Source organism: Nothobranchius furzeri, chromosome 8, assembly GCF_043380555.1.
Source record: "Nothobranchius furzeri strain GRZ-AD chromosome 8, NfurGRZ-RIMD1, whole genome shotgun sequence".
NCBI lineage: Eukaryota > Metazoa > Chordata > Actinopteri > Cyprinodontiformes > Nothobranchiidae > Nothobranchius > Nothobranchius furzeri.
The window spans coordinates 59,829,660-59,849,360 of NC_091748.1; the positions used below are offsets into that span (position 1 = coordinate 59,829,660).

The following is a 19,701-nucleotide window of genomic DNA, read 5'->3' on the forward strand; positions in this document are numbered from 1 at the left end:
ACTAGCCGAGAAGTCCGCTGCTGTTTACCGAACGTTAAAAACAGCAACAACCTTCCCTGTCGTGAGTCAAGATGGGTGAGTCCATGAATGTTAAGCGGCAGTGTGACAAAGATCTGTCAGGATTTTCAAATCCTACAGTTTCATCGTCTGTTTTCTATCAGAGGCTAATAGGATAGCTGTAGGAGACTATGTTCATGTTCAGCCTGCATGAAAAACTAATCAGAAAAAAAAAGTTTTTTCAGTCATCCACACCTTTAACATATGAGTGTGAATGCAACTGTAGATCTGAAATTCTGTTAGACCTTTCAGAACAGAAAAGTTTAGAGAATAAATTTCTGCAGCTGCCAACTTTGGACCAAACATATTTTGTACAGCATTTCTGAATATGAGTTATCGAAAAGCCTTAGAATGTTTTCATCTGTTTCATTAGAAGCTTACAGCATCAGAGTGAATATTTACAACATGTATGAGACACATTTAAAGAGGGACTGCACACCCTCAGAAAACATAATTCCACCCCAGTCAAGATTTGAAAAATGCTATGAAAGTGGGCGTTGCCAGGAGGCACACAGTGGCATGGCCAATGTGGGGAATTTCCATCCCAGGAGGGAGGGGGAGTGGGAGGAGACTGTACCGATGAGGTGAAAATGCACCAGCCCCAGTCAATCACAAGTTTAAAATGCAGTAGCTCTAGTTCAACCCACAGGGGGCAGCACTAAGATGTTTTTAGACCTCGATTCTACATTTAATCAAGTTTACACAAACATGTCAAAAATGTACAGAAACTGAACGATTACATTTGTAAAGACCCAATTATACAGTTTATAGCAAAAAAAGAAGTTATTTTGGGGTTTAGTTACTCTTTAAAGAGTAAAGAAGAAGTAATGACTATTGTTCATACTTATGTTTTTTTTAACAGGCTCCACTGGTTATTTTTCACATGTATAAATAGTTTTATGGAAGCTTTTTATCCATAGTGTGTCAAAAAAGTTGGTGATTTGACAACATTTCCCCCTGTTCTAACACTAACCTTAACCTGAACTAATATGTCTAAAACCAAGTCTATGGGGGTTTTGCATGGTGGGGACCAGCCACACCTCATTTTTCTAATTATTTATAGGAATTAAATGTTTTGTTCAGATACAGTTGTTATTAAATGTAAACACCCATCCAAAAAAGTAGAAAATATTCCACTCTTTCCAGCAGACTTGTCAATATCACTCAAATTCTCCATGGCTACAACTAATTGATCAGCTCTAATTAGAGGCTTTGGCTTTTTGTAATAATCGTCTAATGTGTGGGAATGAACAGAACAGCAGGCTTGGAAACCACAGACTTTATACCTTTTAAAATTAAATTGAAAGATCACAATTAGAATTTAAAATGTAGAAAAAGAAATATGGGAAAAATATTAAAAGATAAAAAGAAATCAGACACATGAATCAAGTATTTTATTCTAAACCAATGCCCTGCTCTCTCCCAGAAAGTGGTTTTACAAGATTGCTGCAGGCATTAGAGACATTAATTATGATGCTGCTTTAAATTGTGTATTTGCTGCTCTAGAGTTCAAGGTACTTGGTTTTTACAGGGTAAGGCTGACTGTGTTCCATCCATCCATCCATCCATCCATCCATCCATCCATCCCTCCATCAATCAATCAATCAATCAATCAATCAATCAATCAATCAATCAATCAATCAATCAATCAAATCATGTGCCAGACTGACTCTTCATACCAGCTGCCCTTCCTTCTCCTGCCCCTACGTTGCTCCTAGGCGCGTGCTGTAAAAACGTTACACCCAGCCCTAACCTGCCTTGAGATGTAATTGGCAGAAGTAATTGAAAATGTGTCAAAGAGAGTTTCCCCACATCTCATCTATTCTCAGCCCTGAGCTGAACGCTCATTCCTCTCTCCCTTCTATCATATTGCTGGACAAAAGGAGGGAGGGGAGAGAAAAACAACACCAGTGTAGAGGACAATAAATGAGGGCTACACAAGTTTCTTTCTCACATTGTTACTGAAGGAGGCTTTGTTTAGCACTGTTTGTTTCTGACCAGCAGACAGCTGCAGTAATATGAACAGGTCTCTCTGGGGAGCTGTGTTTGGTGGACAGAGAAGTGGGAGCGCAGCCTTTCATTTGGAGGGGCTACTCTGCTTACCCCCATCAAAAACACACTCTTTTAGCCTGTGGCTCCAAAACATCTCACCTCATGGGTTTGAAAACATACACTCCATCAGCTCACACCTATATACCTGCATGTATAGGTCACATGCACGCCTGCACACAGAGCACAGCAAGGCGGTGCAAACAGGCTCTGCTGCACCAGGGGAAATCATGTGGCGAACAGCCCATATCAGCAGGGCGCCTCTATTTACACCGCTACGTAATTAGTTCACAATGTACAGTAACTCCTATGAAGTCCACCTCAGGTTGCACAAACAGCAAAATAACCCCCGCCCATGAGAAACACCAAAGTTATTTTCTTTGCGTCTCTGAGGTTAGAAATTAAGTCTCTTCACAAGGAGCTCGTTCTCCAGCTGAAACGCCGTTATTGTGGTGCTGTGTCTTTATTTAACTGGCGTGGGTTGTCATTGGGGGTATACTGTATATGTCTGACGGTGTGTTAAGACAAACGAGATGCTCTAGAGATTGATGTCCTCACTAACAGAGAAGACAAAAGGTAGACAATCTTTAGAATGGAGGGAAACCTGTCCCATTATCACGTGACATTGTGCCACTTTCACCTGACATTCAAGCATCACTCGTCAGCGCTGAAGCTGTTTACCTTTTACACTAAAACACATAGCTCTCCTGACACATGGAGAGAGAGAGAGAGAGAGAGAGAGAGAGAGAGAGAGAGAGAGAGAGAGAGAGAGAGAGAGAGAGAGAGAGAGAGAGAGAGAGAGAGAGAGAGAGAGAGAGAGAGAGAGAGAATTGTGACCAAAAGTGGGTGCAAATTTTGATAATGTCGTAGTTGGATGCATGGCTTCCCTACCCAGAGCGAACGGCACCCGCTCTCCCCTCCTTGCCTTTTTATCTTTGTCTCCCCTTTCTACCTCATCCTCTCCCTTTGTGTCCCCTCCCCTCTCCTCCTGTCCAGAGTACAGGATAATGACACAGTTTTCCTGGGCTGCGAGAGCGAGCCGAGAAGGGGTAACCATAGCAACAGCTCCTGCCCTGCTCAGCCGGCCCACTGTTGCTGGAGCTTGAGTGCGATGCATTGTGCTAGCCACGCTAGAACAAATCCTTTGATGGGTTCGTTTGTGTTGCATGTTTATGTCACTGTGCGAGTGAGGTGGCTGGGTTGAAAATAGGCGTGTGTGTACATGTGGACCCCCCCGGATCCCCTCCTGATCAGCATCTGTACTGTAAACGCTGCAGTGATCGCTCTTGTTTTTTGTACACAGCTACTTTTCATGCAGCAGCTCAAGAAGCACCCAAAGTAATTACGGGCTGTGCTTTGGTTTATGACAACGAGCCTGGGGAGGGCAACAGTAAGCCCCTCAGCGCTCCAGGAGGGGAAGTGTTAGGAGAGGCTGGGTAGGAGTCAAATGCCTCTGCGGAGGCAGCAGCACTAAGTTCAGTTGTTTAATATCTCCCAGTATCACTGCAAAAAGCAGGGGCCTCCATTGTTTTGATTATGTGGGTTGTAACTTGCCATTTTAATTAACTCCCTAACCAGGAACTGCCTGCAACACTGTAACTCTGCTCATTACCATGAAGAGGATATAAGGGGAGAAAAAAGGCACGCGGAAAACGAGTGAATAAGAAAAGACAAAGAAAGGACGGAGCTGGGGAAGAGTAGGACAGTGATTGAAAGGGATGCTGGAGCTGCAGACGTGACGAGGAAAATAAATAAATAAATGCAAAGGAGGGGTGGCTCTTCCTGTTTGGGGGTTTTGAGTTTAATTGCCATGTATATCTGCTGCAAGTTGCAATGACGTATCGGAATCCCACACAATATATCAGAGAGAAAGCAACGGTCTGGGTGTGCGGAACGCCGGGAAGACGAGCTGGACTCCAAAGGGAGAGGGGCAGAGGAGACAAGTAGAGATGAAACCAATATGCTTCAATTACTGTTTTGCAATGGAACTGGAAAAAAGAAAAACACCAAAGCTTTTGCAGCAGTGGTCGGTGTCATTCAAAAACAATTCCTGCCTCTCCCTTCGGATTCTGGAGTAGAGCAGCTGTCTTGGAATAGCCTGCTGAAGTACGATTCCCTCGTCCTCCGTTTGCTCCCAAATCTCCACCGACAGCAGTTTTGTCACCCACGCATCATATGTACAACAAACGCTAAGGCCACGAACCTCAGTGGCTGGTGACTAAGATAATGAGTCAAACTGAAACAGACCAAAAGGCTTTCTGTTGCACTGATGTTCAGCAGATTATTCCTGTTTCTCAAGAAACAGTGTGTGTGTGCTTGAGTGTGTGTGCTATTTTCTCGCCCTCCTTCCAGCACACTTAACCTCACACCAGATGTTTCATGGAAAAAAAAAGCCTCATTACCAGTAAACCAGTAAACTAAAAACATAACCAACAGAATTCAAAAATGATTTTCTCACTTGTTTTGATCAGAAAACCTGATTTTCACGCTGACCTTAAAGTGACGGTGTGAATGTTTCCTGGTGAAAGGGGGCAATGCACCTAAATCATTGCAAGTAAGCAGTATTTTCAAGTAAGACTGCCTACGGATCACCATTAGGGTCAAAAATCCCTGGGAGCGCAACCTCCTGCAAAATGACAAGCACATCAGACTCCCTTTCATCCCTGGCATCGAGTGAAGAGGTAAATGTGTAAAACAACCTTTATGAATGGTGAAAGTTTTGTAATCATTTGTCACAAATCTGTAAATTCATTTTGTCCTCACGGGCTCCCGTAGAAAGAAACATTGCGTCTCATATGGCTTCGCCCAGAGCCTTAGTCCCGTATTGTAGACCTGATTTTTATGGTTATCAGTTACATAGTTGCCAATATTTTTCAACAACTGGGCATCATTTAAATCGTCTTCAGCAGCATTCCAATGGATATTTCTAGAGATTAACGGTAAAAACTACACATTGTTTCATTAAATTGCAAACCTAAAACTGCCTTCACAAACAAGCTTCTACTACTTGTTAGTCAGCACAGACTCATGTCTGGTCATTCTGGCTCAGTGCTCTTTGGACTGCTTTTGGTTTAAGATAAAATTATTTGCTGTGCAATAGATGATGTGTCCCTTGAGCTGGTTGCATCGTCCAAGCAGGCTGTCCAATCAGAGCACTGGTGGCAGCCTGCCAGGCATCATCCCAATCCCCTCGTGGAAGCAGCTTCAGAGTTAGCAGGAGTTAGGGGAGGAGCTCAGCGTCTTTGACCATCAGTCAGTGGCCTCTGTTCCCTCCCCTCCCCGCTCCCCGGGAAGCACCCATGGGAGGCTCTCCTGAGCCAGAACTGATCCGGCACAAACCATTCTGTAAATCGAGCTAAATCCCTCTACAAGTGAGGTTCACAGCAGCCATCGTGAGTGGCTCCAACACAGAGCAGCAAATGCTAAAAGCTGCCTCTTTATAGGCAAGGAGCTGGTGTATGATAAAGAGTTTAACTGTAATATTGTGCAATAATTATGACATACGATGAAGGGATGCCACATATCAAAAGAATGTTCCACGCCTCATTATCTTCTAAGTGCTTAAACATGCACTGTGCGAGCACTTCATAGACAGCGATCAAGACATTCTCCATGCCTAAGCTCACCTCGGCCGGGATGACAGTGAAATACAACCACCCCCTCCACCATTTATCTTGCTGCGTCTTGCCTGTAGCGAGCTGCCATATTAAGTTGGTGCACAATTGACTCAGCCAACCCATCAGCTCATTCATCCATTCCTCCTTCCATTCCTTCTGTTCTTGTACAAGCAAAATGTTCATCATGACCAAATGTGATATTCAAACTCATCACCCTTGTCTCACGGTATGATCACCACCAAGCGCTGCTCTGCCGGGCCCTCATTCGCTCAAACCTTCGAGCTCATTAGCCCCACCAATCATTTACATTAGTGTTAGTAATGAAAAGCCTCCATTAATAAGATGGCCTTCAGAGATCGTTTACCCTCCTCTGCCTCCCAGCACTGCCGTATCCTCTCAGCTCTCCCACCCCTCCCTCCACATCCTGGTACCTGTACGTTATCGACACCCTGCAGAATGCTTTTTGGGGCTGGCTCTAATAGCTCCTCTCAGCATCAGGATCTGAAAGGAGAGTGAATGAGCAAGAGGCAGGTCACCTGATAGCTCACTGAGTGAGCTGGGGGCTCTCAATCGCAGGCAGGCTCCTGGCCTTCAGCTTGACTTAATCAACACCTCCATGGGGTATCTGGACACTTGAGAGAGCTCTCGGCACAGTGTGAACCCGGGGAAGGAATCTCAACAGAGCAGACATTTCCGGTGTTCCTTTTTCGGTTCATTGACTTCTCCCTGAAACTCCCTCCTCCTTTCATCCTGCTATTAAATACAATTCAAAGGGCCTCGGTGTGTGTTTACCACACCTATCTATTCAAGGACATCATTCATGCTTCCAAACGGTGTACTTTAAATCCCCGCTTCATGCTACTGTTTAGTGCCTTTCTTCTTGAAATCTAGAGGTTAAACTGACATCAGCACATTCTAGAAAATAAACAAAATAAAGCAGAACATTAGGGACTGAGTGTTTTTAATCACAGCGTTCAAAACGCATAATTACTCCATGACTTTGGCTGCTCCCCACTAAATCTTTTTAATGTTAGAGGCTTAATAAAACGCACAGGGACACAAACAAATGGCGTCAGCATGTTGGAAGTTTGCACAGACCTGATTCTTCTCCTACTCACTCTCCTCTGTGTAATAATCTCTCTTTCGTATTTGGGGCTCTCACAACCGCTCTCTCTAATAATTCCCCGTGCCCCCGTTTCTTCCTCACTCGTTTAATGCTTATCAGGGGTTTATTTCTGTGCGAGTTGTGCTTCAGGCCCAAGGATTTTGCTGAGTCAGGGGCCGCCGAGCTCCCGCGTCCCCGGAATGACAGCAACAATCTGGCCGGTTATGAGGAGATTCTTATGACACGCTTGTATCTCTAAGAGCTGCTGCATCAATACAGCCTGAAACTATCTGATCCCCAACCAGGAGGCAACTTTCCCTTTCTGTCTGCTGTGCTCCACTCACGTCCTTCACCTGTAGCCCTTAAAAACACCAGTTCTCTACCGTTGTGTATATGGTATTATGATTAGGCAGCTCTTTTTATCAATTTCCATTATAAAGCAGATAACACAGTTGAGTTGAATGCAGAGGGCTAAGTGTTTTTTCTCCAATGATGGATATGAGATAACTTTATCACTGCAGAATGCCTGGTTATCACAGTTCACCTGAGGCAAGTCGAACCTGATTGGAATTCGCTCACGCTGAGAATCTCTGCACGAGCGCACGGGCTGCAGCCACAATTTGCACATACGGCTGCGCTATATGCAGAGGGATCCATATTTTTCTTCATATTTACCTTCTCCAGGCTGTTAATTGATTTTTGTCCCCCCTCAGATCAATTCAGCGGTTTACAGAAATTGTTGGAGCAAAAGGGGTGTGATCGATTGCAGAGCGATTAGCATGTGCAGTGGATTACTTGGAGCCGGTGTACGGTGCAAGAATGAGGGGATGACAATTAAACTGAGGTTCTTGCCATACATTAGTTAATTATCACTAACTTAAAGTTTGCTTTTGATGGTGCATGCCCACAATCTGTTTAAAAATGTGGAAAAAATCCTTTATTTTGCAAAGACAGAACCTGAGGCAGGGGATGCACAGCAGTCCCTTTTCACTTCCTCGTTGCAGACTGCTGGTGGGAGGTTCAGATAAAAAGCTCCAGTGTCCTGAAGTGATCACCATTGATCCAGAAGAGTATTTTACACAGCGGTTTGAGACACTACACACACTACCACACACTCATTTCTTTGGCTGTGGACACTTGCTAAGTTGCACATTGTTATCAGTCGAGTGGTTAACGATCAAAGTCTCAGAGCTACACGCAAACATTCCAACAGTCCCGCATTTCCTGCTACTGAGCCAGAAGCAGCCTGGAGGATAATGAACAAAGCTAAGCAAGAGAGCCCTGATGCCACGGGTACGACCCTCTTGATATTTTGCAGCGAGGATCCAAAATGAATCCCTTTTACACTAAAACCAGCAAACTAATTGTAGGGCTGCTAATTAATTCTTAATAGGCTCCGTCTGTCAGACTGGAAATGAGCTGCAGTAAAATGGCTAAAATCAAGCCACTGATGTCAGCTGCAGTTCATTTGGCTACAGTGACTTAGACAGAAATAGAGAGGGGGTTTGACATGTGTCACAGTGATGCTCATCTACTGACATCGCTGTCCTCTCACTGCAGATGGAAGAAGTGAAACTTGAAGGACCTGGCGAACACTAGTTTAGAACATTTCCACTGAATGGACATTAACACAGATGAAGTAGAGGAACAGCATGTGATGCAGATGGCAGATAGTTTTCAGTAAATAAACAATTCCTAATTAGGAGTACGGTCACTAGACTTTGGAAATTCTCAGAAATGAAGAAAAGCTGGTAACTGTGGACGGCGTAAAGCTAATGGGTGCAGGTCAACAATAACAGCATGCTTTCTTCCAATGTACGTTTCTTATGAGACAGCTGACGTTAACTCACTGTTGATCTTTCATTTTTAAAATAGGCCACTTTACATTTGCAACTTTTATCATTTTTACTGGTTTACTGATTTGCCTGATTTTAGATGACCTCGAGATCCTTTCATCGGCTTCAAGCATAAAAACGTCTGCACCTCCTCATTGCTCCTCGGCAGTAGTTTTAGAATTGGTGTTAGTTTGAAAAATGCTTCTAGTTGTTGTGCTCAGTTTTTACAAAAAGGCGGGAAGGATTGTGGCTGAGTAGCTACATTGAAGCTGGCACTGAAAAAGGGCGGGAAACCCGGTGCCCGTTATTGGCCGAAACAATTCAAGCTCCTCATTTGTGAGAAACATTTTATTTTTCTTTGACATTTTGTACAAAAATTAAGCATCGATTATGCAAACTTCTAGTGTCTCCCTGACTGGTCTGTGCAGCCCCTGCCAGACTGCAACAACATAGTAGGAAGTCAGTTACAGGTTTATTTACTGTAACTGACTTCCTGTTTACTTTTCAAACCTGCCTCCATAGTAATGTCTGGACAAGCCCACTTCCTCCAGTGCTGAATATGAAGCTCTGTGGCATGACAGAACATAAAAAAATGACTCAAATCAAACACAATACCACGGATCTGCTATTGTAGTTTAGAACGCTATGTAAGTAGCAACTGCTTTAGCCACACCTTTAGTGTCCGAATGCATATGCAGTCCTCTGCACGGATCAAATGAACATGTAGAAATGAAATAATACAACAATTAATACAATTTTTTCTCATCTAGCAGAATTAGCAACAACAAACAGGTGAATTATGAAACTTTTGTTTTATTTGAGGATGCTTTCAACAGAAAAATGTGGCACATTAAGGCTCATATTTAGGTGAAATAATCCAAATATTTTCTGCGTTTTAAGATTTAAAAACATGCTGTGCTAGTTTGAATGTTGTTAATATAGCTTTTATATTTTTACTTAAAATTCAGTCCAAAAAGACTGGGAATTACTGCTTTAATCCATAACAATGACGTCTAGTTCTTAAGCTCTAGATGCTTAACACAAACAGACACTAGAAAGTTTAGCTGTCAGATAAACAGAATCAAAATATTTTAATCTGAAATGTAGTTCAGTAGGGACTAAACAGAAATAAGTTCAGAGTGGCTGCATACTAAAGCAGCATCTTTCGCTGCACGGCCACCGAAGGCGGCAGAGGTCAAGCTCTAATTTTGAAGCTTCAGAAACAATCAAAACAGTTCAAGAGCGTGCAGGCTGGGGCTGACTGCAACGCTTACAAAAGCAGCAAAACAAAAACAATGAGTAGGTTTGAAAGTCACAACCAATTAGCTGTGAGTGGAGTCCAGAGTTTAAACTGCCATTTGGAAGTACTCAGCCGTGCACAGTGACAGTAAACACTCTAAAGTGTTTAGGTTGTCTGAATAAGAGGCAGACAATATCTGAAACGTGCTAGATCCCTAAAAAAGCCCCAGCCCTTATCTCCTCCTTCGCAAACATCCTCTACTCCAAATCCACTTTAGCCTTTCCTCAGTGGGCTCTATCGTCTCAGCCACATGACACTATCGATGCTCAACTTTTATGGCTGCATAAATACCAGAAGGGACGACTGTGACATGTGCTTTTTGCGTTGACTTGGAACTACACGCGGTGAGTGCAGCTCCAGTCTGTACGGATCACTCTCTCTGTGCCTTTGTGTGTTTCTGTTTTTCACATGAGGTCAAACATTATTGACTGGAATCACTGAGGGGAATGAGTCTGTGTTTACAGACAAATTGGACCAGAAGCCTGACCCCTGGTTCAACTTAGCTGGATTCCAGGAGCAGCAAATATCAATACATCTGATAAAAGACATAAATCTCACCCTGTCGCTTCCAGTAAAGCAGACAAATTCTCATTTACGTACTGCATTCATCATCAAGTTGACTTTCTGCTCTCATCACAGCAAAATGTGAGAGTAGGAAATGTCATTTTAATTATATTGCATTCATAAGATTAAAGGCAATTACAGCTGAATGTAAAGGGTCACAAAAGTCGCTGCATAAAAGGGACTAATGTCATGTGTCAAGAAAATAATGACCAAAGTTCCAGCAGCAGTTTGAAAAATGCTGTTTTATTGGTTAGTAGGACACAAAATCCAATTACACCGTCCCTCTACAGTATCACAGCTAATTTGTCCCAGTATAGCGTGTGATAAAAAGAGTGAGCATAGATTAATTGAAACTCCACGTTTCAATCACAACTACTTGCAGTTTGAAAGCAGTTTTCTATTAGTGAGGCTATTTGTTTCAAGCAAAATTTAAAGGGTGCTAGAAATTATTCAGTCAGACAATACGTTCAATGTAAAAACGCCACCCCCCCAAAAATTATAAACTTTTCAACAAGCAAACACTCAGTGAAGTTTCCACCACCCACTGCAGAAGAAACAAGCCCTCTCAGGGATTAATGGTTGTCTCATGCCCTTCAGTATTCAGCTTTGTGCTGCTGCTCATTATTATGTACCATAAAAAAACAAACTTTACCAAAAAACGGCAGCTCATTGACAGCTTTCCCAGCAACTGTTGGATTTATTTTATTAGATTTTCCTATTTTTAATCCATATAATTTAAATCAGCTGGAAATTAGAGCTGCCCAGTCATAAAATAATACCATAATCATGATTATTTAGGTCAATACTGAAATCAGTTTTGAAACATAATTAATCTTTGAGATGTCTGTCCAGAATTAACGTTGTAACGAGATGGCAAGCACAGATTTCCCTCAGCAGGTGGCAAATATGTGCTCTATTAAAACTCAGTTATATCATAAAACTGAAAAGGGATGTTTAAAACTACATTTTCATTACAGTCATCCATTCATTCATCCATCCATCCATTCACTTTCATCCACTTATTCAGAGTCGGGTTGTGGGGGCAGTAGCCTTAAGCCGGGCGTACACTGTGCGACTTTTTCACTCGTAGCACTCAGCTTCAGCTCAAACTGTACGACTTCCTCGCAGGGCAGATTTCACGAGTCATGTGCTCACACTGCACGACCCAGTTCTCTGCTCACACTGTACGTCTGGAAGCAACACGTCGGCCCTAAAAATATGCTAAAAATAGCAGTTTTTACTCAACACGTCAGACTGTTTTGTCTTGTTTTGCCTGTTGTCCTTCGGGAGTGCTGCAGGAGGACACACAGGGGTTTATGGGGGTTGAATGAGGAAAACGAAATAAAGAAAGTAAATCTGTGTTTTATGATCAGTTTAATTTGACATGAACACAACAAACACACTTTCTTGACAATCTTTGTGAGTAAAAAAACGTGTAGAAATAAAAATGAACAACGTGTGTTATTAGGGAAATAGCGGGGAGCGGTGTTGATGCAGGATTGCGCATGCACCGTGAGCAGTTCTGGTACTTTTTGGGTCGCAGCTGCTCGCAGCGCCGCTTCAACAGTGCGATACCCTCACGAGGGACGAGCAAAATACTAAACACTCCAGAAGTTTGTGCGAGCTCACGAGTGCTGATCGGTAGCTGGTCACGTGGTGTTAATCGCCTCTCGTAACCCCCCTGTACACTACACGACGCTCGGCGCAAAACTCGCCCCGATGTCGTGGATTCTCGCACGAGTGGAAAATCGGCTCAAAAAAGTGACAAAGTCGCACAGTGTACGCCCGGCTTTAGCAGGGAGCCTCAGACTTCCCTCTCCCCAGCCACTTGGGCCAGCTCCTCCAGGGTAAGCCGTAGGTGTCCCCTGGCCAGCTGAGAGACATAGTCCCTCCAACGTGTCCTGGGCCTTCCTTTAGGCGTCCTCCCGGTTGGACGTGCCCAGAGAACCACACCGGGGAGGCGTCCAGGAGGTACCCTAACCAGATGCCTGAGCCACCTCAACTAGCTCCTCTTGATGTTTTTCTATTCCCTGAAAAATACCCTTTTCAGAGGAACTAGGAATTTGCCCAGCAGCAGCAGTATGCAACACACACACACACACACACACACACACACACACACACACACACACACACACACACACACACACACACACACACACACACACACACACACACACACACACACACACACACCCAAATGCTTGGTTTAGAAAAGCATCAAGGAGAGAGCAGAAAGTGCCTCGGCTGGTAGAAGCTAACCATTAGCATTAGCAACTCCGCAACATGGCAGAACTCCTCCAGCCTTGTGCTATTTGTAGAGATAGAACATCAACGTTACAGAGCACAAAGAGTCAGTGGTAGAGTCGTGTTGCTGTTAGCCAATCAGAAGCAAAATATCCAAATATCAGGAAGTAAGACTAAGTGCTGCAGCCTGCTCACCTCTGCTCTTCCTATAGGAGCTTGGAGGCCAACAGGGAAGAAACATGTTTGTACAGGAGTTGGATTCTTGGAAGTGTATAAAAATATATTTGTGGGAAAAAATCTCTGGACAGCACACCATAAAGTGTGTAAGGGGCCATAATTGAAAACCTTAGTGATATATTTTCGATAAGCATCACATGTCAGCAGTGTTTTTTGCCTTTATGCTGCTCTGCTTGGAGCACAAAGGTAAAAGAGGCGTTGCAGCTTTTTGAAGGGGCAGAAGTGTGTGGCTCAGACGGAATGGCTTAGTGAAAGCATGTTTGCAAAAGGGAATGTGGCAAAAAAACAAAACAAATGAATTAAAATTCTTTCAGACAGTCTAACATTTTTTAGAAGATGCTAAAGTCAAACCAAACACATTTTGTGGTTTAGTCAGGCGGGCTTGTTGTCGCCAAACAAAGAAAGTTATAAAATATTTGGCTTGAAAAGCCATCTGACAGGATTCAAAACTATATAATCTATGAGGTTCAACATGTTTCATTCAAATTTTACAGAGAAGCTGTTTACGTGATGTTACCATATGGAATAAATTTAGTGTGTAAATATAAAAAGATAGAAACAAAGAGTTGTTATCTGCAAACTCGTGCATCCAACATGGAGTTCAAGCTTTACTCAATCTAACTGACCCATCAGAAAGCAGATAGCTTTATTGTCTTCAGAGATTTACTGACTCACGTCCTCTGAACCAATCAGGTTTCGGCTTCTGCTATACAAGCAAAATTAACATTTACTTAGATAAGTCTCTTTTTACGGTGACATAATAAACTTTCACTGACATAAAAGTTCATTACATTTTAATGATACAATTGTCAATTTCTGCTCTAAAGAAGTTAGTTTAGCTTGATGGCTGACAAAACCTGTTTCGTATGGCAAAAGGCCACGTGGCTGATAGCTATCATACATGTACCGAACTCTTGATCAAATATTAATCTGATAGAATAAATTAGGCCCGTAGCCCAGATCTGATCAAAACCTGTAGCGCAGGTCCAAGTTCAAACTGGATGGTAGATAAGCTTGAATTATTAATGTATATGGCAAAAAATGGGAAATATGACACTTGAAACTGGTGTGATGAAATTAGCTATGTAGGAGGCACATCTATGAAATACTGTAAAATTTCCTGTATAATGAAACACAAATGACAAAAAATGAAAAATTTTGATTTTGATCCAGTAAAAACTGTATAAAGTAGTTTGTTAAAAAGAGGAAAAGCACCCACTGACTTAGCTTAATGTTTAGCTTATTTTCTATTTACATGAATGATGTTTTCTCCTGATTTGAGCAGAAAAAGGATTCCCTTCTCATTTCAAATCCTTCAATCACCCAGATGTCAACAGAAAAAGGCAGGAGACACACTAATAGCAATATGCAAATGAGCAATCTTAGAAGAGAAGTACATTTCTCTTATTCTGCTATGTGAAATGACTGCTATCATTTCTGGCAAAACAGACTCTTTTGCTGTATCCTGTTGGGATGCAGATCTTTAGATGAGAGCCCACTGGGAGCCACCCACTACCACTAACATCTCTGAATGTTGGATGGCATTACGAATAACAAATATAGAGCAAACCGGCCTAATCTGATCGTCTTCTTTCAAAAAGGCTCTGACAAAAGGGTCTGGGATTCCTCAGTGCTAATTGACAATGTCAGCGGTGACAAGACTCAGACTTGTGAGTTGCTCATCTCATTGATAGTTTAAGACGTGTTACAGGAATTCAGAAGGAAGGGGAGACTTGGATTAAAAGGGGGTCGTTTATCACTTCTGAGGTTGTTCCAACCTTGGTGTAACAAGATTATCTAACCAAAGGCATCTCTCAGCACTTTGATTGACCTTTATTCATCATTAGCGAATGTACAGAGGGTGGATCCTTGTCAAAAGCCTTGAATAACTCATCATCTGAAAAACCACGGGAATACTAAAGAGTTACTGGTTTCTATTTGGGCCTTTGATGCTTTACTCTTAACTGGAATTTCAATTTCTCTGAAGAACTAAAGAAGATACTGTGGGGTGCTGAGATAGTAGGGAGCAGCACAGGATGCAAAAATGTGTTTGTGCATGCTGAGAATTAGTTTCTTCTTCTCTCTCTGTGTGACACATGCACGTGCATCCACCCCCCACTGTTACATCTCCCCATACGCCAAACACAAGAGTATTCCAGTGCTTAGACAGTACGCATGTGTGTGTGAGCCTGTTTTGCACTCTTCATTGGCTGTAATAAAGACAGACATGACTCCAATAATAAAGACAGACATGACTCCAACTTAAACAGAGGGCTTTTAGCATTGGTGAAGGAGGACCACTCTTCAGAGATGCCGAGAGCGCCAAAAGGCTTGGAAATCAAGCCAATAGCACTAACCTTATTTAACGGGCAGACAACTGAGCCATTTTCCCAAAGAGAATGCCATTTCTGAATGTCAAGACCTTTTCTAACCGTGTTTAAAATCCTCCAAGGTCGTTAAGGTGTGGTTTGTCAATAAAACAAATTTGAAGACTCTTGAGGAATGGTGAACCGAAAGAAAGGTGATGCATAAGCTCAGCATTTAATGTACATATTGCCAAAAATGATTGGGCTGATTAAGATGGTTTTTCTGAGGCTCATGACAGTGTGTGTGTGTGTGTGTGTGTGTGTGTGTGTGTGTGTGTGTGCTTGATGAACTTTAAAGCATGGACAGGCTCAACAGCATGAAAAAAGAAGGAATGAAAAGAATTTCAGGTTTACGGGAGTGTGTGAGCATGATTTAGTGTGTGAGTGTTTGGGTAAAGGGAAGAGTAAAGGCTATTTTTAAGGTGACTGGGAGAGCAGGCTATTTAAGGGAGAGGGGAAATTGTCCATAAGAGCATGTCTCTTTATCCAAGTCTCTAAGATAATTAACAACCAAAGTACAACAGCAGCACTTTATCCTCATAAAGCAATAGGAAACCATTGAAGGTGTCTAACTTTGCAGAAAAAAATGAACAAAAAAAGAATCTAATATAGTATAGATTAGGAGAGGGAATCTCTAAAGCGTTGGTATAATTTGACAGGACTGTGGTCTTTGCAGCGCCTTAAGTCCTTTGGGTTTGGACCAACATGATTAATAACATGATGTTATTGAAGGTGAAACTGGAGCAGAAAGTGAAAAGCATTTATTTTAGGAATGTCTGTTTGGACAAGGATGGTAATATATAAAAAAAACAACAACAGAAGCGAACACTCGGATCAGGTTTTCTATGGTATAATCATGTGTACTAAGTAAAAAACAAATATTTTCAGAAGGCTCTCTTGGTTGAGAGTCACATTTACAACTAATAATACTCCATGTTGGAGTTCAGTAGATCGTGGTCTTTTTTAGAAAAAACAATCTGAATCATTTTAGATGTAAAAGCCAGGACATAATATATTTTCTCACGTGTGCTAATTAAAGGAGCAATAAGTAGAAATTTACTGTGAAGGAAAAATAACAAGAGAGACTATTGTCCCAATCATTTTGGAATGTTTTAATCAATGGATGAAGAGTCATTAATTCAACTAAATGTATATAGAGTGGTGTAGACAAAGCGTAAGTAATTCTTTATAAGGTGTGGGGCACTGGTGGTGGCGGTGGGGTGGGGGGGTGGGGGGTGGGGGGGTGGGGGGTGGGGTGGGGGGGTGGGGTGGCACGACTGTGCTCGTAAGTCTCGCCTCTGTCAGTGTGCCCCAGGGCAGCTTTGACTACATTGTGGCTCATCACCACCAGGGTGTGAATGTGTGTGTGAATCGATGAATGATACTGTCACAACGTGCGCGGAGTGAAGCGGAGCAAAGGTGAGGATCCAGACCGGGGAGGAAGCAGGCAGACAGGTAGGATGAATTCCACAGGTTTATTAAGTAAAGACGCACGCTGACACTGGAACAATGACACCACAAGGAACACAGAACAGCAGGGGTTTAAATACATGAGGAACGGGAGCTATGGTGATTGGGAAACAAGAGGCAGGTGGGAGCAATTAACGGAGACACAGACTACAACCTAGGAGAAGACAGGACAGGGTGTGACAGATACACTGTAGTGTAAAGTGCTTCGGCGTCCTCTGACTCTAAAAGGCACTATACAAGTGCGGGGCATTTATCATTCATTTATTTAATGTGCAGTGGTCTCTAGTAGGAATAAATGCCTTGTGAACCTTACTTCACACTGTGGCACGGAATACCACCGGAATATCACTGCATCAAATTAGAATCCATTAAAGTCTGTGGGGGGGATTCAAACAAACCGCGACACGCAAAATTCTCAGGTGCATCGCAGCAGCGGCACACCACACTGCTAAAGATGGGGGTAGGGTTCTTTTTTTGCCGTGTGCTGCTTCTGGGACATAACAATTTCCACAGTTAACATAGAGCTAGACAGGAACTGACATGGTTTCAGTGTAAAACCCCTGGTAATTTTCTAATAAAGACACTATTGCAGCTATGCGATTTCATATCTATGTAAATTACATCAATACAAGTGACCTAACGGCTTACTTTCAAGTACAGCGGTGTGTTTTCATGGCTTTCACTTCTCCGTCTCCTGGGAGTGTTGCAAAGCAATTCCCCGCGAAGACAACAGAGGGCGTAGCACTGTTCTGTGGTATTCTGTCATTTATCTGTTCCAAGATAGGGAGCCTAAGTCACTTCCGCACCATGGGTCCCCAGAAGAACGAAAAAATGAATGCAAGTCAATGGGGCTAAAAACGCAATTTTCTAATTCTGCTTGTTTTGTGCCATGGATTTCACATATGATGCCAGTGAATTTTAAAGACACATTGTGACACCAAAAACGTGCTTGTCAAACTGGGGGAAACATTAGTTTAGGTTTTGTGTGAAAATAAGTCCAGGACTACAAATGTGTTTCATGAAAGTGATGTCATCAAACCAGACACGGAGAAAAATGAGGGAAAAGGGCTGTAAATTCAGCAAACTTCCCACAGGAGGAAAGAGCCACCATAAAGCTGGTCATTTAATGAGTAGCAGCTACGTTAGAGGAGATTATGTGATGACGTCACATATGCAACATGCCGATTTCTGGTGTGCAGTCATGCTAATTACGAACTTTTACAAGCTGATAAATCTCAAAGTACGTGACTAACCTGGTGGAAACGCCCATAATTTGTTTTCATTTAATTTGCAGTACAACATATGTGTGATCCAGGGTATAAGGCAAAGCGGATTAGAAAACAACTCTTTCAACCCCGTTGACTTACATTCATTTTTTCGTTCTTCCAGGGATCCATGGTGCGGAAGTGACTTAGGCTCCCTATAGTGCATTTACTATTGTGCTTTTTTGTATTTCAGAGCCTATTTAACAGAACATTTTGTGTCATTCTCCCCCAGCTCTGCATGCGCTTACCACCTCTAAACCCACATTTCCCATCATTTCCGTCCACGAATAAAACACTTGCTGCGCATCTTTTCACTCCTCCAGTCACGTGTGAAAATAATGTTCCTTTTTTTGGGTTTTCACGAGTTATTCCTCAACCTGCTCTATGTCTGCAGCTAGATATATTTGGCTCTCCATGTTTTTGAGGCTGCAGTGGCAGCGCTGTTGTCAACAGCAGCGTCCTGACCAATCACAAGCTTGCGTTCTCCGTTTCATTGGACCAATGTTTAGAAAAGAGAGCTCCACTCCGTCCGTCTTTGCGAGCCTGCTGGATAGCCCTTGAAAAGATGGATAATGGTGTTGCGTGCGTCCGCCCCGACGCAGACGGAGAAGTATAAATTAGGCTTTAGCCCCTTCTTCTTGTATGGGGAGAAGATCTGGTATAGAAGTGACAAATTCCTGTTGATGATTTAAAATGGGGGTTTGACTTAAGCAATAGAAAGCTTTAACGCACATGAGGGGAACTGTAAAACATGTTTTGCATTAATTTTAGAGATAAAAGGAATTGAAGTAATACTCACCTTTTTTCAAGACTCATGATCAAAACATCTCAGAAACCAATCATATTCCCATTGGTCTCTTAAATGTATGGTGACACAACATGAGGATTACTGTGCAATATAAGAATATACAATAATTATAGTTATCATGCTGATGTGTTTGGTGTTAAATCTAAATCCATATCCAGTAATGCAACACAGGTGGGACTGCTATGGTTGATTGGCAGTCTTGCTCCTTGGTTATAGGCGTTTAAAGTGGATCAGCTTTGGTAAAAAACATTTTCTATCCTGGTAGAGTTTAGAAACAACTCTGAAAGGCTTTGACAGATTAGTAGGATTACGCACCATAAGCTTGGAGGTCTGCAAATATGCTTTAAAGAAGCATTTTTTCTACGTCGTCATTCCTCAAGAGCCTAATGTCTTCAAGTAATGTAGAAGAGAGTTACCCAACAGTTGAACAAGGTCTGAACAGTACTTTATCTATATTACCAAAGACAACACAGACATGTACAAACTCTCGTAGCACATTATTGCAGAAATTGTTCACTCTTTTACCTTAAATTATACTCTTTTAACTCCTCAGAAGAGTGCTCTCAGCAAAGATGAGAGAGAGAGAGAGGGAAGACCTAAAGCCCCGCACAGTGTGAACTTGCGGCCATCTACAAATTGGCAAAAAAAAAAAAAAACATCTTTCCTGATTTACTGTGGCCCCTACTGTAAGTTTGTGGCTTTCTTCAATCATCCCCCTTAATGCACTAACCATTAGAGCCTGTCCAGAAAGAGAATATACCCTGGTGTCTCAATTATAGGC

The 19,701-nt window shown here is 42.5% G+C and overlaps 1 protein-coding gene across 3 annotated transcripts in view; it reads right to left on the bottom strand.

Annotated features, from left to right (window-relative positions):
- negr1 (neuronal growth regulator 1) overlaps positions 1 to 19,701 on the bottom strand; it is a 255,629-nt gene that overhangs the window by 20,799 nt on the left and 215,129 nt on the right. The gene's annotated exons all lie outside the window — the stretch shown is intronic.